Source organism: Stegostoma tigrinum, chromosome 18 (genome assembly GCF_030684315.1).
Source record: "Stegostoma tigrinum isolate sSteTig4 chromosome 18, sSteTig4.hap1, whole genome shotgun sequence".
Lineage (NCBI taxonomy): Eukaryota > Metazoa > Chordata > Chondrichthyes > Orectolobiformes > Stegostomatidae > Stegostoma > Stegostoma tigrinum.
In genome coordinates, this window is record NC_081371.1 from 63,068,780 (window position 1) to 63,092,849 (window position 24,070).

General features: G+C 42.2%; 1 protein-coding gene across 6 annotated transcripts in view; it reads left to right on the forward strand.

The window, feature by feature from the left end:
* osbpl8 (oxysterol binding protein-like 8) overlaps positions 1–24,070 on the forward strand; it is a 332,940-nt gene that overhangs the window by 149,009 nt on the left and 159,861 nt on the right. The gene's annotated exons all lie outside the window — the stretch shown is intronic.

A 24,070-nucleotide genomic window follows, 5' to 3' on the forward strand; every position in this document is an offset into this window, starting at 1 on the left:
TGTCGTTCTCCCAGGAAATTTGTCATTGGCCGTAGGAGGGGTGTAATCTTTGTGTCACAAAAACACAAGTTTACATTCTCTGCTTGTTCATTCCATTCATTGCTGTCTCTTATTTTGCTGCAGAAATAGTTTTGAAATGATTCTCCTTAAATGCAAAACCTCATGCAAGCATGACACTCTGTAGGAAATTTGGCTAGTGTTTCTAGCATTACAACAACAGCAGCAGCTTAAAAACATTTAATCGTATGGAAAGCAGTTTGAGGTTTGCAGTAGGAAAAGGCTCCAGGTAAATGCAAATTTTTTCAGTTTGTCGTGGTGTCTTACCACCTAGAATTCAGGAGCCATTTTTGTTAATGAAGAGAGTGATGTGTGTCTTGAGTGGGAAAAGTAAGACTTGATTGCACAGAGACAGAATTGCTGTATTTGGAAATTTGAGGTTTACTTTAAAAATAATTAACAATTTTACAGATAACATGCTGTCTAAGAGCAATGGAATAATGATAGAAGTAGAGACAAAATTGGTGCAGTCTGTAAATGTTCATTGATTTACTAAGGATAGGCTCGAAGTTCTGGACGAGAAAAACTGAACTTTTTCTCTTTTAAAAACAAGTTAAGAGATTTAGTAGTTTCTAAAATTGAGTGTTCTTGTTCAAATAAAGTATAATATTTCTGTAGGGAAATGGCTTAACTTTATCGTAAAAGTTTAAAGAATTATGAAGGTAGATAAGTCAATATAGAAACTGGAACAATTTTTTTTAAGAGATGTTGAAAATCTGTGGAAATCTTTTCAAGACCATGCTTTTTACATGATATTTTCATAGATTGTTGACATAGTATGCTTTGAATTGTTGAATTGAGTTAGAGAAGTATAACTCCTGACTGTGTCTGCCATGATCTGATTTGTATGTTCTAAATTCTATACATCATATGTTATAATTGTACACTAGTATGTTCATTAAGTTCCTATTGCCAAATTCAGAAATAATCAAAAATGAGATGCTTCAGTCGCACGATCGAATGAAACTTCTGATTTTTATCATTCAAAACTTGTTTTTAACTGTAATATTTTTGTTTCAATCATTGCTCTTCCAGATTTTACATTGGGCATGATTTTGTTTTCGTAATCTGGAGGTGCTGCAGATGCACTGGCATTTGTTGCAGTGACTTAAAGATGATGAGTAGTTCTATATAAAAGCAAAGTATTATGGATGCTGGAGGCCTGAAATAATCCAAGTGCTGGAGCAACTTGACTCTATCAGCAAATGTGGAGATAGAAACTGAATTAATATTACAAATCCAATATGACTCTTAGAGTTAATGGGAACTGCAGATGCTGAAGAATCAGAGATAACAAAGTGTGGAGCTGCACGAAGACAGCAGGCCAATCAGCGTCTTAGGACCGCAAAAGCTGACGTTTCGGGCCTAGACCCTTCATCAGACAAGGGGGATGGGGAGAGGTTTTCTGATGAAAGGTCTAGGCCCGAAACGTCAGCTTTTGTGGTCCTAAGACGCTGATTGGCCTGCTGTCTTCGTGCAGCTCCACACTTTGTTATCTATGACTCTTAGACTAATTGGTAATCCTTTCATAAAAGATATTTTGTGGAAATATACTCAACATAATTGGAATTTGAAAGTGCTGTGGCTAAGTTTGCAGATATTTCTAAATCAACCTGTTCAAATGTTATGACACACCTCTGGAACAGGTAGGACTTGAGTCTGGGCCTTCTGGCCAGATGTAGGGACATGACCACTGCACCATTAGAGTCCCATGATCTTGGATTGAAACAAAGCTAATTGCATATGTATGAAGTACTGTTTGACTTAATGAAATAGGTAATTTGATAAGCAATGGCAAATATATGAAGAACTAATTAAGACCTTTCAACTGACATGTATTGCACTGAACAATAAAAGTTTCACTGGAAACTAGTGAAGCTAAAGATGGCATTAGATTTTAAAAAACGCCACAACTCTCTCAAAGAGTAGTAAGCTTGACACACACAGAGTGAGTAGAGATCAGTAAGGCGTTTCAAGAAACTTGGGCTAGAAGCATCTGTGTTAACCTTAAATCAGGGTAATTTAAAGGAATCGGCCTTTAGTAGAGTTGCCCGGACAGGACTGGGAAAGCGGTTTAGCAGAAAAGTCAGTTGCAGAACAGATGTTTAAGAATATAATTCATGGCTCTCAGCAAAGATATATTCCAGTGAGGAAGAAGGCTGCTAGGAAGTCGATAAGCCAATCACAGTTTAACAGGGAAATTAAGTACAGCACCAAATTGAATGAAAACAATATGTGTAACAAAAAGTCCAGATGAACCAGACAATTGGGAACATTTTAAAATTAACAAGAGATGACCTATTTAAAAGGTAGAATATCAACTTTGGGGATAGGCTTGCAAGCAATAGCAAGAGATTCTTCAAATATGTGAAAATAAAGAAAGAGATGAAAATGAACATTGGCCCCTTTGAGAATAAGGTTACGAAAATGATAATGAAGAACCAGGAAATGGAAGAGGATGAATAAATATTTTGCATCATTCTTCATGGTAGAAGATGCTAAGTCATTTCAAAAAATTTGATAATTAAGAGGCTAAAGTAGAGTCGAAAATAAGCGCAAGAACCATCACTAGAAAGCGGCTATGAGGGAAACTAATGGGGCGAAAGGCTGATAAATCTCCTGGACTTAATGGGATGTGTTCTAGGATAATAAAGGAAGTAACTTCAGAGAATGTGGATGCACAGCTTGTAATCTTGCAAGACTGCTTAGATTCTGGACATCTGTTATTAGAATTAATATTAGTGTCTGTTTATAAATGGATCCTTTTATGCATTCATGGGGACAGAGGGCGTCGCTGGCCAGGCAGCATTTATTGCCTATCCCTAATTGCCCAGAGGGCAGTGAAGAGTCAACTGCATTTCTGTGGGTCTGCAGTCACATGTAGGCCAGACCAGGTAAGGGTGGTAGTTTCCTTCCTTAATGGGTATTAGTGAACCAGATGGGTTTTTCCTGACGATCAGCAATGGATTTATAATATTCACTACACTCTCTTAATTCCAGCTATTTATTGAATTCAAATTCCACCATCTCCTGTGGCAGGATTTGAACTGGGTCCCCAGAACATTATTTGGGTCTCTGGATTAGCAGTCCTTCGATGGAATACTCTTACTTGAATAGTGAGAGTACCGTATTTATAAATTCATGATCTAATTAAGCAGAGTTAGTTGAGAAAGTGTCACACAAAATTAGAGTTTTCAGAACTGAGTATTAGTTAATGGAAAGAAAACAGGAGTGAAATAATTATTTTCAGATTGAAAACGTGAAGTGAGTGGGACGCCAGAAGGTTTGATCTATTCAAATCAAAGACTGAAGTGAAAAGACCAAGTGTAATGGAACCGAGCTGCGACTTCAAATTTTGGATAAATAGCTTGGGTGAAGGGACAAAAGATTTAATTGTCAAATTTGCTGATGAAGCAAAGAGAATTGTGAAACTGTTGTGAAAAGAACCAAAAGATATTACAAAGAAATATAGATAGATGAGCGAGTGGACAAATATCTGGTAAATAGAATATAATTTGCAAAGTGTGAGAGACAAAAGACTACAGATGCTGGAATCCAAGTTGGACTAACAGGTAGCTGGAAGAAGACAACAAGCCAGATAGCATCTGGAGATCTAAATGCAGAGCTTCCATCTGATCCGTTGGTTGTGGGATTACTTAGCTCCGTCTATCACTGCTGCTTCAGTGGTTTGACATGCAAGTAGTCCTGTTTGGTGACTTCACTAGGTTGCCACCTCATTTTCTTTAATGCCTGGTGCTGCTCCTGGCATGCCCTCCTGCAGATCTCCATTGTATCAGAATTGATACCCTGGCTTCATGGTCATGATTGAGTGGGGGAATATGCCAGATCATGAGGTTACAGATTGTGCTGAAGTACAATTCTGCAGCTGTTGATGGCCCACAGCACCTCACGGATGCCCAGCCTTGAGTTGCTAGATCTGTTCAAAATCTGTCCCATTTAGAACGGTGTTAGTGCCACACGATGGAGATTATTCTCAATGTGAACGCGGGACTTCGTCTCTACAATTACTGTCCGGTGATCACTCTTAAGGATACTGTCATGGACAGATGGATCTGCAGCTGGCAGATTAGTGAGGATGAGGTCAAGTATGTTTTTCCCTCTTATTGGTTCCCTCACCACCTGCCGCAGACCCAGTTGAGCAGCTTTGCCCTTTAGGACCCGACCAGCTCGATCATTCGTACTGCTGCCGAGCCACTCTTGGTGGTGGACATTGAAAACTCCCACCCAGAGTACATTCTGTGCCATGGCCATCCTTAGTGCTTCCTCCAAGTGTTGTTTGACGTGGAGGAGTACTGATTCATCAGCTGAGGGAGGATGGTGTGCGGTAATCAACAGGAGGTTTCCTTGTCCATGTTTAACCTGAAGCTACGAGACTTCATGGGATCTGGAATCAATGTTGCGGACTCCCAGAGGAACTCCCTCATGACTGTTTACCACTGTTCTGCCACCTCTGCTGGGTCTACCCTGCTGGTGAGATAGGATATATCCAGGGATAGAGATGGTGATGGTGGTGTCTGTGACATTCTTAAGGTATGATTCTTTGAGTATGTCTATGTCAGGCTGTTGCTTGATTAGTCTGTGAAAAAACTCTCCTACTTTTGGCACCACCCTCCAGATGTTGGTGAGGATGACATTGCAGAGTCTGATGGGATGTTTTTGCCCTTGTCTTTTCTGGTGCTTAGGCCGATGGCTGGTGATCCGTCTGGTTTCATTTCTTTGAGATTTTGTAGCAATTGGTACAACTAGGCCATTTCAGATGGCAATTGAGAGTCAACCACATTGTGAGTCTGGAGTCACCAGACCAGGTGAGGATGGCAGATTTCCTTCCCTGAAGGATATTGGTGAACCAGTTGGGTTTTTCCAACAATTTTCAATGGCTTCATGGGCATTGGTAGATTCTTAATTCCTGATTTTTTTTAGATTAACTTCAAATTCCACCATCTGTGGTGGCAGGATTCAAACCTGTGTTCCCAGAACATTATTTGGCTCCCTTGATTCATACACTAGTGATAATACCATTATGCTTTCACCTTCCGATGCTTTATTAACTGCTGTTTCTAATTATCCTGCCATCTTCAATGATGCATGTTCATGTGAGATGGTGCTCTTTCGGAGGTCTAATAAGGGAATAATTTGCGCAGTGAATGGAAGGTCCCTAGGGGGCAGTGAGAAACAAAGGGACCTAGGTGTACAAGTCCATATATTGCTGAAGGTTTCAGCACATTAGATAGGGTGGTGAAGAAGGCATATGGGATGCTTGCTTTCGTTCACCAGGGAATAGAATGTAGGACCAAGGAAGCTTGATGTAGCTTTACAGAACGTTAGTTAGGCCATACATGGCGTGCTGTGTACAGTTCTGGCTGCCACACTATTGGAATGCTATGGTTGTACTGGAAAGGGTGCAGAAGAGATTCAGTTAGGATGTTGCCTAGTTTTGACAGTTTCAGTTGTGAAGAGAAACTGGATAAGCTGGATTTATTTTCCTTAGAGTTGAGGAGGCTGAGGCGGGATCTGAGTGAGGTTTACAAAATTTAGAAAATCGTGTACAAAATCAGACTGTTGTCAAGCAAGGCTGCGTCACTGCCACAACACTGTTCCTTGCTGCAATGCTTCACCTCACTGCCAACAAGTTCTGTGCTGGAGTAGAGCTAACTTACAGAACTAGCGGGAAATTATTCAACCTCCGCTGCCTTGAAGCCAAAACAAAAGTTGCCCCGAGCACTGTCATCGAACTACAGTACGCAGATAATGCTTGCATATGTGCCAACTCAGGACAAACTCGAGAGCATCGTCAGCACCTTTTATGGAGGCATATGAGTACGCTGGCCTCACTCTGAAACTCGACAAGGTGAAGGTCCACCTCCAACCTGACGCAACATTGTGGAGCAAACCCCTGATCATCAATATCTATGGGGAGACCTTAGAGAATGTTGGCCAGTTCCAATACCACAGAAATGTCCTGTCAGCCAAAACACTTATTGATGAAGAGATCCAACGCTGCCTCCAGTGTGCTCATGCAATCGCGAGCTGTCTGACGAAAAGGGTGTTTGAGGCAACAGTGTCACATCCAACACCAAGCTCGTGGTTTACAGAGCTGTGGTGGTTTCCACCCTCCTATATAGCTTTGAGGCATGGACTGTCTACAGCAGACACCTCAAGCTGCTAGAGCAGTACCAACAATACTGCCTATGCAAGATCCTGCTAATCCACTGGGAAGAAAAACATACTAGCACGAGCATCTTCAACCAGGCCAACATGCACAGCATCGAGGCATGGACTACCCTTGATTGGCTACGATAGGCTGGGCACATCATGTGTATGACTGACACAGACTCCCCAGTCAGGTGCTCTACTCCCAGCATTTAAACTGCAAATGAGCCTTAGGTGAACAGAGAAAGTGCTTCAGTGATAGTTTCGAGCCCCATTGGAGAGGTGCAACATTCCCACCGACACCTGGGAATCACTGGCCCAGGACCATCCAAAGTAGAGGACCAGCATCTGGGAAGGTCTCAAGCACTTTGAAACTTCCTGTTGGGAAAAGGCAGAACCTAGGGGAAACAGTGAAAGGGGTGTGCTTGTCACCCTCATGCTCCACCTACCCCTTCCCATGACCACCACCTGCCTCAAGTGTAATAGAACCTGCAGTAGCCACATTGGTCTGTACAGCCCGTTATGGGCTCACCCTGAGAGTGGAAGACATTCATGCTCATTTGCGAGAGACCAATGATGATGCTAAGATGGGCTCAATCACGATAATCGTTTCCCCATGGCACATGTAAGAGTAGTGGTTAAGTTTGAGTTTAAGGTGAGGACTAAGTGGTTTAGAGTGAATCAGAGGAACTTATTTTATCCATAGGGTGGTGTAAATATGGAATGCGCTGCCTGAAAGGGTGGGTGGTGGAGGCAGATATGCTGGCAACTAAATGAGATTTGTGTAGTTTGGTCCTCTGATGCTGGCAAGCCTGCTGTGTTCATCCAGCTCTACACCTTATTTCAGGTTCTCCAGCATCGGTACTTCTGCTGTCTCTCTTGGTGATGGTTGTCTGGCATAGACCTGTTTAGAGTCATCGTGTCATACAGCACAGAAACAGACCCTTCAGCCCAACTCGCCTATGCCCGCCAATTTACTAAATCTGCGGTATGACTCTGTGGCACTGTATATACGCACAGGTCTCTCTCTGCTCCTGTGCCACGTTTAGAATTGTACCCTGTATTTTGTTTTGTGGTGTCTTTCTACATTCTTCCTGTAAAAGTGTATCATCTCTCATTTCTGTGCATTGAATCTTGTCTGCCACCTGTTCATCCACTTTAGAAATCCATGCTGACTTGTCGCAATGAGTCCACTGTTTTCCTTATAATTATTAATGTTATCCCAAATAATTATAATGTGAAGCCTCCCCAACATGAAAGTTAAGGTGACTAGTCTATAATTGCTGGGATTATCCTTATGACCATTCTTGAATAAAGCCATAAGATGAGCAGTTCTTCAGTCTTCTTGTAACTCTCCTCAGTGAAGAGAAGACAAAGGTTATAACCATCATCTCTGCGATTCCTATCCTCATTTCCTTCAAAATTCGTGGACCTGTCTGATCCAGTCCAATTGTCTTGTCAACTTAAAGTGCCAACAGTCTGTCCATGAATTTCTTTCTTTTTTATCTTGGTCACACCGAGTGACCGAGTTTCCTTCTCAGTCACCCTGGCCTGGCCTCTCTTGCAAAGACAACTCAGCCGTGCCCTCTGCCGCCATGCAGAAATCAAATCCCTTTTTGGTCTGTCCACCTCCAAAAGTATGGAGGAGGGATGGAACAAGAGCTAAAGAGGCAATAGGTGCAAAATCAATACTTCCTTGAATCTGGATAGTGATAGCATTATATTGCTGCTGCAAAAAGCAATTGGCCTGCTAGATGGCACCAAAAGTAATGAATTCATTGTTCTGTGAAATGACTGATCTCTGACAAAGTCTTGTTAATTCTTCTGTTTCTCCACCTCTACTTTTCCTTTTCAGTGCACATGTTTGTCAGGGAGGGGTAAAGTGCTGAGATGGAAAGTGTCCAGCGTCTGTAGGAAAAAGGTCTTCAGGCTTCTCTTTCCTGTCTGTTACCAGTGCTTTGCTGTTGCAATTGCCCCCCTTCTGCCTGCCTTCCTCTGTGGTGTCACCTTGTTGGCCGCTTCGACCTCCCTCTGTCCACCCCAACCAATCATACGTGTACAGACGCGCATGCACACACATCCAGACGCATGCACACACACGTACAGATGCACGCACACGGGTGCAGACACACACATCATTTAGTGTCTTGTGCCGTCAGACCTTAACCATTTATGATTTTTCAATTCCTGTAATGATATTGTCTTGACTGCTGCACTGAATTTTCTAGATCAATATGTGAACAACATTCTTCTGTTAAATTGTGACCAATTTACAGACTGCGGTTTTCAATTTTCAATGCTGTTGTCAATTTAGTGAAAGGTATTGTATAAACTCTTCTGCTTTGGTAACGGAATAAGATAAGTAATGGCTGAAATCGCGCTTGCTAAATTTCAATCATGTGGACAATGATTTTAAAAATAATTACATGCAAAATGTTTTATATTTCATTTTAAAAAGTTCAACAAGTTAACAGGTGGCAACTGTAACTGCTGTACCAATCCTTTGTTTTCTCAAAAATCACCTTAAAGTTTTGTGTTAAATTTGGAAAACACTACTCAACTACACTGGGTTCCCAAAGAACAGAATGTTTGGTTCACATAAGTCAACTGTTCTCGCCCTGCAAAATTCACAAGAGCCAGGACAGCCTGAAATAGGAAAGGAGACTGAGAGACAGAAAATGCAGCACCAGACTCTGAGAAGGGAGACTCATGTTGCTGAGGAATCAGGAACGGTGAAGGAAATATACAGTTCTTTGCTTCTCCCTGTGTCATTTTCATTCATGAAACAGAAACCTCAATTTTTGACTACATATGGGAATAGATACAAGTATCATTTGACATTTTTCTGAATTACATCTCAATTCACCCGCTTTAGAAATCCATGCTGACTCTTCCCATTTTCACCTTCACCAATGACCTTCCTCCATCATAAGGTCAGAAGTGAGGATGGCTGCTGATGATTGCACAATGTTCAGCACCATTCGCGACCCTGCAGATACTGAAGCAGTCCATGTTCAAATACACAAGATCTAGATGATATTCAGGCTTGGACTGACAAGTGGCAAGTAACATTGGTGCCACACCTGCCAGGCCATAACCATCACCAATAAGAGACAATCCAATCACTGCCCCTTGACATGGAGTTTTACTAAATCTCCCACTATTAACCTCCTTGGGGTTACCATTGACCAGAAACTCCATAGGACTCAGCACATGAATACACAGTCCACAAGAGCATGCAAGAGGGTAAGAATACTCTGGCGAGTAACTCAGATCCTGACTCCCCAAAGTCTAACCATCATCTACAAGTCAGGATGTGGTGAAAACTTCTCCATTGTTTGGATGAGTACAGCTCTAACAAAAGTGAAAAAGCTTAACTCCCGGACAAGGCAGCCCGCTTGATTGCCATCACATCCACAAGCATCCACTTCCTCCACAATCAATATTCAGTAGCAGCAGTGTATACTGTCTACAAGATGCTCTGCGGAAATTCAGCGACACTTTGCGAACTGACAACCCCTTCCACATAGAAAGACAAGGACAGCAAATACATGGGAACAACACCACCCACAAGATCTCCTCCAAACCATTCGCTATCCAGACTTGGAAATATATTGGCATTCCTTCAGTGTTGGTGAGTCAAAATCCTGGAATTTCCTCCTTAACAGCATTCTGGGTCAACCCATAACACATGGGCGACAGCGGTTCAAGAAAGTAGCTCACCACCACCTTCTCAAGAGCAACTAGGGAACTAGTCCCACGAATGAAAGAAAAACACTGAGCAGTACACCATGGCCTTTCAATAGCTATATTTTTCAGAAGCCAATAGTGTACTTTTTCCATTCTACATAAGACATATAAATAACCATGAAGTGAATGAAACAAAATGTGAAATTGAACTTGGTGCACGCATAACTACAGTGCTTTGCACTCTTGGAATCAATATTGTTATTTTCTCTTTCATCAGACTGGTTTGAAATTAGTGTCTATTTCCCCTTTAATCTATCCCATTTTAGTTATTACTTTTATTCATTCATTGGATATGAGCACTCCTGGTTGCACCAGCTTTCATTGCCCATCCTCATTGCCCTTTCGAAGGTGGTAGTAAACTTCCTTATTGAACTGCTGAAGTTCTGGTGTTGAAGTGAGTCATAAGGTGAAATGGGTGGGATGTGAATCAAATGGGCTGCTGTGTCCTTCATGTTGTCAAGCTTCTTGAATATTTTTGACACTGCAGCCATCATTGTAAGTGTCAGGTATTCCATCACACTCTTGACTTGTGCTTTGGAGATAGTGAACAGGCTCCGGTGATAGGAAGTGAGTTATTGACCTTAGAATTCCTAGTTTTTGACCTGATAGCGTAGCCACAATGTTTATATCGTTGGTTCAGTTCAGTTTCTGGTCAACAGTAGCCTCCAGGGATTCAGCAGTTATAATGCTTTTGAATATCAAGGTGTGATGTTTAGATTCTCATTGTTGGAGATGGTCATTGCCAAGCACTCAGTTGGTGTGAATGTCGCTTAAAACTTAGCTAAATGTTGTCCATGACTTGCAGCACATGGATATGGACAGTTTTGATATCTGAGGAGTGGTAAATGGTGTTGAATATTGTGTAGTCATCAGCAATCCTCCACTTCTAACGTTATCATGGAGGTAAAGTGATTGATGAAGCAGGTGAAGATGGTTGGGCCTTGGACCCTACCCTGGGAAACTCTTACTGTGATGTCCTGAGGTTGAGATGATTGACAATTACTAACCGCAACTGTCTTCCTATATTATAGGTGTAAATTTTTCCCTGATTCCCATTGAATCCAGTTTTGCTAGAACATTCTAATGCTATAGCTGATCAAATACTGTCTTGATGACAAGGGCAGTCATGCTTAACTTACGTCCAGTATTCACTGCATTTTTGAACTAATGCTGCATGGAGGTCAGAAGCTCAGTGACCATAACAACCCAAATTGAGTATCCGCCAGCAGTTATCCCTAAGCAAATGCTGCTTGATAGCTCTGTGGTTGATAATAGGATGGTAATGGGCTGGGTTGGATCTGTCCTGCCGTTGGTGTACAGGACGTCCCTGGACAATTTTTCAAATTTCCTGGTCATTGCCGTTGTTATAGTTGCATTGGATCGGCCAGGATCTTGTCAGGGTCCATAACATTTGCAGAATCCACTTGTCTTCAGCTGCTTTAGATATTACAGTGAGCATCAAATTTGTTGAAGATTGATATGTGCGATCCTGAAAACCTCAGGAGGAGGAAGAGATAGACCATCCAGTTAGCACTACGGGCTCAAAATGGAGGCAAATGCCTTCACGTTGTCTTATGCAATAATGTTTCTTTCCCACTTGTGGAGGCCCATCCCCCAGTTAATTTAATTGTTTGTTTCCATTCATTCTTGGACTTGGCAGAACTGCAGAATTTACATCTGATCTAATAGATGTAAGATTGCTTAGCTCCATCTGTTGCATGTAAGCCGTCCATGTTGGCACTCCATTAGCTTAACAGCTTTTTTTTTGGTATTTCTGGAGCTGCTTCTGCCATGCTTTCCCGCACTTCTCATTGAACTAAGGTTGACACCCAAGTTTGATAGTCATGGTCAAATGGGAGATATGAGATTGTAAATAGTGATTGAATACAATTCTGCTGATGGCCTGCAATGCCCCATGGCTGCCCAGTTTTGAATTATCAGTTGTTTGAAATCAGCCCTGTTTAGCACAGTGATAGTGCGAGTTCTCGTTCTCGGTTTGAAAGTGGGACTGGTTACTTTGGTAAATTCCCTCTGACTGTTTATCACCACGTTGCCATCTGTTGTGATGGTGGTGTCTGGGACTTAGTCATATTTATGGTGGCATACTTTACAGACAGTGTTGGGCTGTTGCTCGAGTTAACTGTAAAACAGCTGTCACATTTTGACACAAGCTCCCATATGAATACCTGTTTGATTTTCCTAAGTTTCCTTCCTTGCATCACTGTTGGGAATATATAGTCCACATACCTGGAGTTGCTTAAACAAGCTGCTGTCCACCGCCTTCTCATTTAGGTGTGGGTAGTAAAAATGTTGACCTAGCCAGTAATGCTCACATCCCAAGAACAAATAAACAAACCATAACATTTTCTTATATTCTTACCTTTGGATTCTTTGTTGAGCACGGTTTGTCTGTAGTCATTCCTCATGTCCTCAGGAAATGTCTTAAGCTCAGCTGATTCTTGGTTTCCTACAAGCAGAAACTGACTGCCTGTGATTTCCCAACTTTTTCTAATTTTTTCAAGATAGATTGTTTGTTTAAGGGAGTGCATTTGAATACAAGAAAGTATGTTGGAGGCTTTTTGTTGTAGAATTATGAGTTTATTGTATATTTACTTACCTGTAGATAGTTCTAACTTTGCCTGATTTAGCCACGTTACACATATTTTGGGTGAATGTGTACAGTTTAATTTAAAACCTTACACAAGTGGAAGTGGCCACCTTGTAGAGTGTTCTGTTTGGTTCAAAAGCCAGATTGTTTTCTTCATCACATTACTGTTTATGATAGTTCCAAAGACTGGTATTGTTTTGCACCTCAGTGCATCATTGTCATGCCTTGACATTAAATCAATTAAATAAGAGTCATGGCAACACAAATCCAACAGTGTTTTAAATATAAATGCGACAGACTGTGTGTCATTTGATAACCAAGGAAACCAGCATGTTTACTTGGGTTACATTTCATGTGTTGCCTTGCTTTTAAATAACTGTTGCATGTAATTAATTTCATTCAAAACCCAATGGTTGATAGCTTAATATTTCAGTTGTTTGTCACGTTCTGCTCTTGAGTTTCAGGAATGAGTTCATGTTCAGCTCTAGCGTTTTACTTCTCTTTTATGGCAGTTTATATATAGGTAGTGCAAGAAGAGATTGAAAGTGCTTCAGGTGGGAGATAGGTTTGGAGTAATAAACCTGCCATTACACTGTTTTTTTGTTGTCAGATCTTTTTTTCAGTTTTCTATAACATTACTCCAAAACCCAAACATGTCTTGTAATATTTTCGTCCTCAACTAATGCGTTTTATTTTCTGAAGCACTGATGCATTTTTCTTGTTTGCTGTTACTTTTCAATGTATCCAGTTTCCTCTGCCCCGCACACAATTCTTTGTCATTTTTGTTGATATGATATGGACTGAGCTTCAGATGTAAGTTATTGTGTTTGAAGTAGGATGTTCAAATGTTTCTAAGGAACTGTTTAAATAAAAATATTCTTTGTCTCCTATTTTTCCTTTCAATCCTTTGTCTTTGTTGTTTTCCTGTTTAATCTTCCACTAGCTTCCAAAGTTCTCATTACTTGTGTTTCCTATACTATAAGCATCACTAACATTTTTGTGTCCTCCAACACTTCGTTGCTTCTGACTGCAGAACTCCTTCCCGCCCTCTATCTTATTTTCCACTCAGCAACAGGAAAATTTATTTGAATACAATTGAGGGTTGTTGATGCTATAAGGAATCAAATTAAATAGGCTAGGTGTTTAGCTTTAGAGTACATCTTCTGTGGGCAATGATGCCTTTTGTCCACTTTATTCATGGGATATGAACATCATGAGCATATTTCAAGTGTCAGCCAAATTGCTGTGGGCCTTGACACGTCTATAGGCCAAAGCAAGTAAGGATACCAGATCTCCTCCCTTGTAGAGTGTTAGTGAACCAGGTAGGTTTTTACAAAAATCAACAGTTGTTACACGGTCACCATTTGACTAGCTTTTTGATTTATTGAAATCAAATGTCACCATCTCCCTTCGGATTCAAAGCCACGTCCCAGAAAAGTTGCCTTGGGCTCTGGATTGCTCTTCCAGTTACACTACTACTATGTCACCACCTCACTGAATGTTGGGCTAACTTAAGACATTGTGGCATTTCCAGGAACATCTGAAATACACCTTGGTCATGAAGGAAAAGTAGAATCAGGGCTATGATGTGGTGGAAACCCTTTGGAGGAAATTGAGGAATTTACTTTATACCTGATTGTGGTAGCATGCTTGAAACTAAACTTTGCTATTCTTGGAATTAAATACAAACTCCAGCAAAAGTTAAATGTTCTTAAAAAGTACACAGATGTCCCCAAATTGGCTGTATTTTACGGCCAGGTTGACAGGAAGTGTGGGATAACAAAGTGTGGGGCTGGATGAACGCAGCAGGCCACGCAGCGTCTTAGGAGCATGAACGGTGACGTTTCAGGCCTGGACCCTTCATCAGAAAAGGGGAATGGGGAGAGGATTCTGAAATAAATAGGGAGAGAGGGGGAGGCGAACCGAAGATGGATAGAGGAGAAGACAGGTGGAAAGCAGAGTATAGGTGGGGAGGTAGGGAGAGGATAGGTCAGTCCAGGGAGGACGGGCAGGTCAAGGGTCAGGTTGAGGTTAGTAGGTCGGAAATGGAGGTGCGGTTTGAGGTGGAAGGAGGGGTTAGGTGAGAGGAAGAACAGGTTAGGGAGGCGGGGATGAGCTGGGCTGGTTTTGGGATGCAGTGGGGGGAGGCGAGATTTTGAAGCTGGTGAAATCCACATTGATACCATTAGGCTGCAGGGTTTCCAAGCAGAATATGAGTTGCTGTTTCTGCAACCTTTGGGTGACGTCATTATGGCACTGCAGGAGGCCCAGGATGGACATGTCATCTAAGGAATGGGAGGGGCAGTTGAAATGGTTCGCGACTGGGAGGTGCAGTTGTTTATTGCAAACCGAGCGTAGGTGTTCTGCAAAGCGGTCCTCAAGCCTCCGCTTCGTTTCCCCAATGTAGAGGAAGCCACACTGGGTACAGCGGATGCAGTATACCACATTGGCGGATGTCCAGGTGAACATCTGCTTGATGTGGAAAGTCATCTTGGGGCCTGGGATGGGGTTGAGGGAGGAGGTGTGGGGGCAGGTGTAGCACTTCCTGCGGTTGCAGGGGAAAGTGCTGGGTGTGGTGGGGTTGGAGGGGAGTGTGGAGCGGACAAGGGAGTCGCAGACAGAGCGGTCTCTCCGGAAAGCAGACAAGGGTGGAGTTGGAAAAATGTCTTTGGTGGTGGTGTCGGATTGTAGATGGCGGAAGTGTCAAAGGATGATGTGTTGTATCTGGAGGTTGGTGGGGTGGTATGTGAGGACTGGGGGGAATTATCTTTTGGCAGTTATTGCGAGGGTGGGGTGTGAGGGATGAGGTGCGGGAAAGCAAGAGACACAGTTGAGGGCATTCTCAAACCACTCCAGGGGGGAGGTTGTGGTCCGTAAAGAATGAGGACATCTGGGATGTGTGGGAGTGGAACGCCTCATCCTGGGAGCAGATGCAGCGGAGTCAAAGGAATTGGGAATAGGGGATGGAATTTTTGCAGGAAAGCGGGTGGAAGGAGGTGTATTCCAGGTAACTGTGGGAGTCAGTGGGCTTGAAATGGACGTCGGTTTGTAGGTGGTTGCCTGAGAAGGAGACAGAAAGGTCCAGGAAGGTGAGGAATGTGTTGAGATGGCCCAGTTGGAGCTTGGGGACCGCTTTGCTGAACACCTACGCTCGGTTCTCAATAAACAACTGCACCTCCCAGTCGCAAACCATTTCCACTCCCCCTCCCATTCCTTAGACGACATGTCCATCCTGGGCCTCCTGCAGTGCCATAATGATGCAACCCATAGGTTGCAGGAACAGCAACTCATATTCCGCTTGGAAACACTGCAGCCTAATGGTATCAATGTGGATTTCACCAGCTTCAAAATCTCTCCTCCCACCACTGCATCCCAAAACCAACCCAGCTCGTCCCTGCCTCCCTAACCTGTTCTTCCTCTCACCTATCCCCTCCTCCCATCTCAAGCCACACCTCCATTTCCTACCTACTAACCTCATCCCACCCCCTTGACCTGCCCGTCCTCCCCGGACTGACCTATCCCCTCCCTACCTCCCCTCTCATACTCTCCTCTCCACCTGTCTTCTTCTCTATCCATCTTCAGTCCGCCTCCCCCTCTCTCCCTATTTATTTCAGAATCCTCTCCCCATCCCCCTTTTCTGATGAAGGGTCCAGGCCCGAAACTGCAGCCTTTATGCTCCTAAGATGCTGCGTGGCCTGCTGTGTTCATACATTTAAAACTGTACCATAGAACATTACAGCACAGTACAGGCCCTTCTGCCCTCAATGTTGTGCCGACCTGTCATACTAATCTGAAGCTCATCCAACCTACTTGTAAACTTGTCCCTTAAACATCTCAACAGTCTTAGACCAAATACAAAGCATGGTGTTATGTGTGGAGGAAAAGACTGAATAGGCTGTTCATTGGTCCCTGTTCACAGGTTTTACTGAGATGGTCCTTGAATATCTTCTCGTGATACTCCAACTTGGTTTCAGCAGTGACAGGGTGGCTGATTCACATATATAAAGTCTCTTACTGGCTAAGAGTTTCGGCTTGCAGCAACCACTGGGGGAGAAATAAACTGGCTTTCTCCATGCTTAAGGATTTCTTTCAATATTGCAAAACAAAAACAACTCCTTTCTTGCCAGAGATTGGATGGCTTCTGCCCAAAAATCCACCCCCACCACACCAAGTGAAAGCATACTCTCTGATCATCATATTTCTGATGATAAATGATCTGCATTTGACAAAGGACTTGACTTTATCTCTTTATGTCCCACCTCAGTGGAAGAGTTCGAAAGAACAGTGATACTGAACTCAAAACCTGAACTCTGGTTCTGTCTCTAAGATGCTCCTAGACCTGTTAAAGGGGCCAAAGGGCCTTTCTCTGTGCTTACCTCTATGACTATGCCTATTTTTTTTAAATTTAGCATTCTCTGTGTTTGCTTGAGATTCCCAAGCTCTTCAGCTATTTTGGAACCAATCACATTGGTTTTGGCAAGCATGAGGCATTTGTCATTGGTAGCTGGTCAGTAGCCCATAGACCAATCAACTACTTGTTGCTATCCATAGCTCCATTTGTACACTGACCTCTGGCTCCAGCTCATCTGTAACTAGAATTCCACCATTGCTTGAACAAGCAGATGTATAAACAGCACTTCCAGTGAGTATCTAGTCACTTGCTTTTAAAAAATGTAACAATCCTCCAAAAGCCCATGTTTTACAATAATTCTTTTCCTATTTTACTCCACAGTCCAAAGTACTGTTCTTACAAAGTGAAGACTCGTTTAGGCTAACAGCAGCTGAAATTAGAATTGTTAATTTCTTAACACTAATAGAAGCTGTCAATCTGCAAACCTCTTGGTGAATAAGTGAAATTGTCAGAAGGATCAATCTGAAAAGGGCACCAGCCATTTTTGTGGATTATTTTTATGATCTCATCAGTTTTCAGTCTGAGGTGATGAGCAGAGTAAAATTCATTCATAACTGATTGGTCTCAGAATCACAAATATTCAGGTGAAAGTAATTGATTATGTTTTCCTGATACTTATGAATCTGTCATCAAAATCGATTACGATTAACTTTCTGCAATATATTTGTGTAAATGTTGCCCTAATGTTTTTCCTTAAATGTGCACATCCCATAGTCAATTGTGCTGGAGATGAAAATGTAAAGTTGAAATAGGCTTTTTTCCAAGGTGTTATTATCTAGTAACTATAGAAAGATGTACGTGCTGCACTTACTCCACAAACAAGGGCGATTAATTAACTCAGTCCGTGATTATTTGGAGATGATAAGTGGAATAAATTTTAAGTCAACACGCGTACACATTAGTCATGTGGAGTGAGTGTGACATTTGCATTGCTGCCTTTCTCTCCCCTCCTCTGAACAGCATTCTGTACCAATGCTTTAATTTTTGAGCTTTGTATTGCAGGTCAGGGAGGAGTCTTACATATGAACATTTTACAACCTCTCTATTCAAATTTTCAGAAGATACTGAGAATTCATTGAAAGGGAAATGGTGTCATAGTTCGGAAAAACCCATTTTATTGATCTGCAAAATAAATAATACCCTATAAAGCTGACAAAACCAAGACAATTCTGAAATCTAACAGAGGATCTCAGTTAGCTTAGGAAAGTGATTTGGCACATAACTAATTGCTGCAAAAGTGATGCCAACAGTTCAGTTTATTGTTAACATTTGTTGATTGTGTATTAATACTGATCACTGGGATTTCACTTTATTGCTGAAAAGTTTGTTATTTTCAGGTTATTTTTAGTGTGTTTTCAGATAACATAAATTCTTTTATCGTAGTTTCACTGCATAGTAACAGAGTTTATTTTTATGCTCCTGTGCCCAGAACATTCAGAATTAGACATGACAGTGGGAGTTGCCATTGTTTCCAATGGAATTTACCAATGCCGAGAGCCACTGAACACCTGCGCTCATTTTGTCTTTAAGCTGCTGGCGACTTTCAGCAAAGTGACTTTGATGTGCCAGTTGAATCACAAATTAACATGGAGAAAGTTGTATCTGTCTACAGAAAATGACTAACCAATTGCTCTCTGATGAAGGGTCTAGGCCCGAAACGTCAGTTTTTGTGCTCCTGAGATGCTGCTTGGCCTGCTGTGTTCATCCAGCCTCACATTTTATTATCTTGGAATCTCCAGCATCTGCAGTTCCCATTATCTCTAACCAATTGCACAGTGGCTTTAGTTCGGATATATTTCAATATGTTGAATATGTTATTGTATCTCTGGCCCAGCACGCACATTCATTTCAGATTAGATAAAAATGTATAATTGGCTGCAATAAAAGGGTCCCTTGCAATGTTCGTTCTCCAACTTAATTTAGTACAGAATTATTAAAGAGTGCTCATTCAAGATGTCATAGAATTTTAAAAATTTAAGTCAGTGGTGTCTGTTCTGACCCCAACTATGTTCTTACCGGACAAGTCTGATCCCAGACTGCAGTCTGATATGGTAGCTTTTCTATGGTTTTAGCATGGTGGCCTTCTCTGAAACGCAAGCATACAATATTGCAGATTTGGTATCAACAATCAAACAAAAATGTATTGCACAAATGGAAGGAAGATTAAATAGAATGAACAAAAACTACTGTCTTTGATTAGAAGTTTAAATATCTCAAAACTGTAAAGACCATAAGTTTAATTTTCTTTCTTTTGGCTTGTGAGTCAAAATGGGAAATGTACTGTTTTAAAACAAGGATAATGGAAGGAGTTGCTGTACTTCTATAAATAAATTACTGAAATTCATTGAGACTTGTGTTCATACTGTTGCTTTGTCTAAGCAAGGAGGAAAAGATCTAAGAGACCACTACATAGCAATTGACGCGTGCGTGTGCAGGAGTGTTCATAGAACACAAGAGTACAGCACAGAAATGGGCCCTACAGCCCACAATGTTCTGCTGAACATGATGCTTAATTAAACTAATCCATTCTGCCTACCCTTGGTCTGTATCCCTCCATTGCTTGTATTGTTGTCTGCTTATTTAAAAGTCCCTTAAACACCTATTTGTATCTGCCCTGACTACCACCCCTGGCAACGTGTTCCAGATTCCGAACACACTCTGTGTAAAAATCGTGCCCCTCACATCTCCTTTGAACTTTCCCCCTCTCACCTTTTAATGCGTGACTTCTAGTATTCAACGTTAAAACTATGGAAAAAGATTCTGATTCTTGCTAAAATCCATGCTGTACCCTCTTCAATCATGCTCGTCACCTCCTTGAAAAATTCAATCAAGCTAATAAGACATGACCTGCCCTGCCCTGCCCCAGCACAAAGCCATGCTGACTGTCCCTAATTAGGCCATGCTCTTCCAAATGTGCATAAATTCTATCCCTAAGAATTCCCTCCAGTAGCTTCCCAACCACCGATGTGAAACTCACCAGCCTATAGTCTCCTAGGTTATCCTTATTTCCCTTCTTGAAAAGAGGAACAACATTAGCTAGTCATCAGTCCTTCGGGACCTCTCTAGTGAAAAGTGAGGATATAAGGATCTTAATCAAGGCCCCAGCAATCTCCTGCCTTGCCTCTCAATAACCTGGGGTCGGTATCATTGGGCCCTGGGGACATATCCCCCTTAATACTCTTGAAGAGACCCAACACCACTTGTTTCTTGATCTCAAAATGACCTAGCAAATCAGCATGTTCCACACTAATCTCACTATCCTCTATATCCTTCTCCTGGGTGAATACTGATGCAAAGCACTCCTTTAGGATTCACCCATATAGCCTACCTTCCAAGCACAATTCCCTCCTTTATCTTTGAGTGGTCCTACCTTCTCCGTAGTTATCGTCTTGTTTTTATTGTACGTACAAAATGCCTTTAACCCTAGTTGCCAAATTCATTTCCTGGCCCCTTCTTGCTCTCCGAATTTCCTGCTGGAGGACTTCCCTGCTTTCTTTATATTCCTTGCATTGCTGTCTGATTTTAGCTCTGAAATCTTACATAAGCTTCTTATTTTCCTTTTGACTAAATTCACAATCTTCCTCTTTATCCAGGGGTCACTTAGCTTGCTGTCCTTGTCCTTCACTGGAACATGCCAGTCTTGAACTCTTATCAGCTGGTCTTTAAACACTTCCCACATGTCAAATGTGCACTTGTCTGATAACAGCTCCTCTCACTTCACACTCCTTAGTTCCTGCCTAATACTGGAGTAAATTGCTATCTACCAATTTAGTATCCTCCTGCAAGGTCCTGACTTATCCTTATTTGTAGCCATGTTAAAACTTAACAAGTTATGATCCCTGTTCCCAAAATGCTCTCCCACTGAAAGGTCAGTCATCTGGTCAGACTCATTAGCCAGTTTCAGGTTCAGTATGGCCCCTCCTCCAGTTGGTCTATCCACATACTGTTTCAAGAAACCTTCTTGGATGCACTTAACCAAGTCTGCTCCGCTTGAGCCTCGAGTTTAAGGGAGCCCCAGTCCATAGTGGGGAAGTTAAAGTCACCTGCGAAGACAACCGTGTTGTTTTTGCATCTTTTCATAATCTGCCTACATTTCTGTCCCTCACTGTCTCAGTGGCTGTTGACGGGTGTATATATAATCCTATCAGAGTGATTGCACCCATTTTATTTGTGAGCTGTACCCATGTTGCCTCAGTGGATGACCCCTCCAGCATATCTTGTCTGAGCACAGAAGTAACATTCTCCCTGAGTAGTAATGAAACTCTTTCATCTCTTTTACCTTCCCCTCTATCTTGTCGAAAACAACAACACCCTGGAATATTGAGCAACCAATCCTATTCCCCTCTCAACCAAGTCTTTGTAATGGCCTCAGCATCATAGTCCCAGGTACTGACAGGATTTAAGTTTAAATAAAAACCAAAAGAACTGTGGATACTGTCAATCAGAAACAAAAACAGAAGTTGCTGGAAAAGCTCAGCAGGTCTGGTAGCACCTGTGAAGAAAAAATTAGAGTTAATATTTCAGGTCTAGTGACCCTTCTCAGAGGAAGGTTAACTCTGATTTTTTCCTCGCAAATGCTGCCAGACCTGCTGAGGTTTCGCAGCAACTTCTTTTTTTTGTTTTGGCTCTAAGCTTATTTGCCTTGTCTAAAATATTCCTTGCATTGAAATAAACACGCCTGAGCCCATTAGTACCATTGGGGTACAATTGGGCAACAATTTGATTGGAGATAGCCAACATTGTTTCGTCAAGGGCAGGTCATGTCTCACAAACCTCATTGACTTTTTTGAGAAGGTGACCAAGCATGTGGATGAGGGTCAGGCAGTTGCCTTGTTGTACATGGACTTCAGTAAAGCCTTCGATAAGGCTCCACATGGTAGGCTATTGGAGAAAATACAGAGGCACGGGATTGAGGGAAATTTAGCACTTCGGATTAGAAACTGGCTTTCTGTCAGAAGGCAACACGTGGTGGTTGATGGAAAATATTCAGCCTAGAGCCCAGTTACTGGTGGTGTGCCTCAAGGATCTGTTTTGGGACCACTGCTGTTTGTCATTTTTATAAATGACTTGGACGCAGGCTTAGGTGGATGGGTTAGTAAGTTTACAGATGACACTGAAGTCAGTGGAGTGGTGGACAGTGTGGAAGAATGTTGCAGGTTGCAGGGAGACTTGGATAGACTACAGAATTGGGCTGAAAGGTGGCAAATGGAGTTTACTATGGATAAATGTGAGGTGATTCACTTTGGGAGGAATAATAAGAAGGCAGAATACTGGGTCAGGGGAAAGATTCTTGGTAGTGTGGATGTGCAGAGGGATCTTGGTGTCCATGTACATAGATCCCTGAAAGTTGCCACCCAGGCTGATAGTGCTGTTAAGAAGGCTTATGGTGTGTTAGGTTTTATTGGTAGGGAGATTGAGTTCTGGAGCCATGATGTCATGCTGCAACTGGACAAAATGCTAGTGTGGCCTCACTTGGAATATGGCGTGCAGTTCTGGTCGCCCCATTACAGGAAGGATGTGGAAGCATTGGAAAAAGGTGCAGAGGAGATTGACCAGGATGTTGCCTGGTCTGGAGCGAAGGTCTTATGAAGAAAGGCTGAGGGACTTGAGTCTGTTCTCATTGGAGAGAAGAAGGCTAAGTGGGGATTTAATAGAGACATACAAGATGATCAGAGGATTAGATAGGGTGGACAGTGAGAGTCTTTTTCCTCGGATGATGATGTCAGCTTGTACGAGGGGGCATGGTTACAAATTGAGGGGTGATAGATTTAAGACAGATATCAGAGGCAGGTTCTTTACTCAGAGAGTGGTAAGGCTGTGGAACGCCCTGCCTGCAAATGTAGTTAACTGAGCCATATTAGGGGCATTTAAACAGTCCTTGGATAAGCATATGGATGATGATTGGATAGTGTAGGGGGATAGGCTTAGATTATTTCACAGGTCAGCGCAACATTGGGGGCCGAAGGCCCTGTTCTGCGCTGTATTGTTCTCGGTTCTATTGTGCTCATTTACCTGTCTCTTCTTGTCCTTCCTTTCTGACTAACTGGTCCTAACATCAACCTTCTCCTCAATCCCCGTACTTGCTGACCTGCTGCTCTGGATCCCAGCCCCCTCCACTCTTGTTTAAACCCTCCTGAGTAGCACTAATGAACCTCCCTGCAAGAACGTTGGTTCCCCTACAATTTAGGTGCAACCTGTCCCTCTTGTACAAGTCACCCCTGCCACAGAGGAGGTCCCAATGATCCAAGAACCTGAAACCCTGCCCCTTGCACCAGCTACTTAGCTGCACATTCATCTGTCCTATCTTTTTATGCCTTGCCTTCAAGTTTTGAGTGAGCTTCACTTAGCATTTGGTTGGTACAATTGACACTCATTGTGAGTGTCGGAAATCAGCAGTAAGTAGTTGCTGGATAGCTTGTGTGTTTACTACTCTGGAAGAAGCTCAAGATTCAGGAAACATATGGCTACTACTTACTCTGCAGTGAGGTAACCAATGTCAGGAATACAGGTCAATATTCTTTCCTACTCCTTAATGTAAGCTGTTACCTATAACTGGTAACTGAAAGACTTCATAATTAATGTGGTAACCGCTCTGTCTTCTGCAGAGGTTGAATTGAAAAGATCTGAAAATAATGCAATCGGAGAACAGAAGGTCTTGGGCAAAGAAGTGCTATTGAACTGTGATTCCCCAGTGTTTATCCTCCACCCATGAAACACTTTTTATTTGTTTGTGTTTGTCTGTGTATATGTGTGTGGGGTTTGAGAAGGGAGTAGAGTTTCATCCGTAGTTTTATTTTTGATGTATTTGGAATAAATAGTAGTTTCTTGTTTAGTACCTGATCCATGGTTTCTGTTAACCTGAATTCATCAGACAATAAGATTGACACTTAGAGTACTTTGATTTAATCCTTCATTTTTGTGACATCCCAGGAGTTGTGAAACTTGAGTATGAGTGCAGTTTCCCAAGTGAGTCGTAACAAAACAAATGATAAAATACAATTCCGTTAACCACAGATGTACTCCTCTCTGTTGTGACAACTCTGTTGTCCACTCCTTCTCTGTCCCATTTCTAG